We start from the raw sequence: 2,713 nt of genomic DNA on the forward strand, positions 1-2,713 counted from the left end.
TCGGTTCCGGAGCGACACGAGCGCTCCATGATTCTCGATTATCTCGACACAGGTAAGAGACAGAGGACAACAAGTGTATGGTTTTAGAGAGACACGAGCACCAGGAATAAGGATCTACCGTTGTCCCTTCGTTCCGTCGACATTCGGTTCCGGTGCGACACGAACGGGGACTTAGAATTTTTTCGCTCGGCCTCCGGAGCGACACGAACGGGGACTTAGCATTTTTTCGCTCGAACTCCGGAGCGACACGATCGCTCCGATATTCTACGTTCTCTCGGTCCACGGGCATCAGAGAGCACAACAGCCTAATAGTTTTAGAGTGCCTCAACGATCAGGAATATGGATCTAACGTTCTCGTTTCGAACCGACGACTTTCGGTTCCGGAGCGACACGAACGCTCCATGATTCTCGATTATCTCGACACAGGTAAGAGACAGAGGACAACAAGTGTATGGTTTTAGAGAGCCACGAGCACCAGGAATAAGGATCTACCGTTGTCCCTTCGTTCTGTCGACATTCGGTTCCGGAGCGACACGAACGGGGACTTAGAATTTTTTCGCTCGGCCTCCGGAGCGACACGAACGGGGACTTAGCATTTTTTCGCTCGAACTCCGGAGCGACACGATCGCTCCGATATTCTACGTTCTCTCGGTCCACGGGCATCAGAGAGCACAACAGCCTAATAGTTTTAGAGTGCCTCAACGATCAGGAATATGGATCTAACGTTCTCGTTTCGAACCGACGACTTTCGGTTCCGGAGCGACACGAACGCTCCATGATTCTCGATTATCTCGACACAGGTAAGAGACAGAGGACAACAAGTGTATGGATTTAGAGAGCCACGAGCACCAGGAATAAGGATCTACCGTTGTCCTTTCGTTCCGTCGACATTCGGTTCCGGAGCGACACGAACGGGGACTTAGAATATTTTCAATATTGCTATATCTGTATGTATATAGTCTTAAAATATGTGGTTGAAACATGTTGAAAGTTTGTGATTATAGCAGTATAATGTCCGCAGTTTAGTATTAAGTTACTTTTATACGACCTCGTATGTGTACGTGTTCATCTGCCGAGTCTAAGTGGCAGCGTACCGGCCGGGAGTGCTGCACGCGCGGCGAGTTCCCACCGTAAGGCCGCGCGGCTACGGTCGGCCGTCGCCGGCCTCTCGGCCGGCCACTCGGTATCTATAAGAGAAGCGTCGGTCCGGACGTGCCGGTCGAGGCATCGCTGGGCGCGTGGCTATTCTACGATCTGGGTCGAGAAGCAGTCCACCGCTCCTCGGGATCTTGTATCTCGAGTGTCTTCGAACGGTTTACGTTCCGGATCTTTCTCTACACAGCATGACCACGGGTCGGTGTCTAAGACCGAATGGCCCTTATGTGGTAATCGTCCTTTGGACGTTGGTGACTTGTATGCACTAGCGTGTATACTCGTACTTACTGAGCATCAACTCTTTGTCCGAGCGAATGAGTTTATTTAAACTGAACGAAACGTTCCGTCTTTAAGACGGGCGCCGGGCTTACGTGAGAATGGAAAGCCTAAATATCAAGAGGTGTCAGATTTTCGATATGTGCAGCGCGCACATTCCGCGCCAGCTCGCTATGCCCAGCACGACGCTTAACGCGCTATCTCGATATGTTTCGGCATGCCACTATTACGCGCTTCTGTCGACTTTGCCCAGCGTGCTTGATACGCGCTTCGTCGTCAGTGACCAGCGTGAGTGGTTTACGTGCCTGTACGATGGATGCTTAGCGCGAGCGTATAACGCTCCGTAGAGTTTTCTGCGGAGGTCCGGTGTACGTGCTTACCGATGGATGACCAACGGCGTGTGTGATTCGTGCTTGTCGAGGTCCGACACCAATGTTGGAATTGTCAAATAAATGAACGAACCGAGACTCCTTGTCGAATTTACAATCTTTACGTGACACGCAAAAGCAAAGATTTAATACTGTGGATCACATGAGTTTGCTGTTCGTGTCACGAGTTTCTGAACATGTGTTGTGGGATATTTGTGCACACGAAAAATTGTGGATCTATCTGAATTGTGTTGAGGTGTGCAATCCCAATTGATTGAAAGTAAAAGATGAGAAAGGAGTAGTGACGTGCGAGCAAGATATCACTGTGATGCTTGGCTCTGGAAATTGTGTGAAAGGGCGGCTCGATCCGAGAGAGAGGAAGTTCACAGGAATATTTTTGTGGAAGGATATGTTCTGTGATTCTTCACTCTCATATGAAGAAGAATTGTGTGTGAAAGGCTGGTGGATCGTTGCCGAAGGAGCTCAAGTATCACGACGGAGAGAATAGTTTCGTGGATATTTCTCTGTGTGATAATTCTTGTCTCGAAAATTAGAAACTAGACAGAGAGTGTCGTCGATCGGTGATCTGCAAAAGTGAAACCGACGACGATGGTGAAGTAGGAGAGGAGGAGGAGTCTTTACGAAGCTCGCTCCCTGGTTGATCCTGCCAGTAGTCATATGCTTGTCTCAAAGATTAAGCCATGCATGTCTCAGTACGTGCCGTATTAAGGTGAAACCGCGAATGGCTCATTAAATCAGTTATGGTTCCTTAGATTGTACCCACATTTACTTGGATAACTGTGGTAATTCTAGAGCTAATACATGCAAAATGGAGTTCCGCCCAGAGATGGAAGGAACGCTTTTATTAGATCAAAACCAATCGGTGACATAGGGTTATACCTACGTCCATCGTT

At 48.8% G+C, this 2,713-nt stretch overlaps 1 non-coding gene across 1 annotated transcript in view; it reads left to right on the top strand.

Annotated features, from left to right (window-relative positions):
* The first annotated feature begins 2,450 nt into the window (after positions 1-2,450).
* Positions 2,451-2,713, top strand: part of LOC143182702 (small subunit ribosomal RNA) — a 1,925-nt gene continuing 1,662 nt past the window's right edge. Inside the window, exon 1 of the ribosomal RNA XR_013002512.1 lies at positions 2,451-2,713. This exon is cut by the window's right edge and continues 1,662 nt beyond it. This is a non-coding gene — a ribosomal RNA (small subunit ribosomal RNA).

The sequence above is a fragment of the Calliopsis andreniformis genome, chromosome 8 (genome assembly GCF_051401765.1).
Source record: "Calliopsis andreniformis isolate RMS-2024a chromosome 8, iyCalAndr_principal, whole genome shotgun sequence".
In the NCBI taxonomy this organism is placed as follows: domain Eukaryota; kingdom Metazoa; phylum Arthropoda; class Insecta; order Hymenoptera; family Andrenidae; genus Calliopsis; species Calliopsis andreniformis.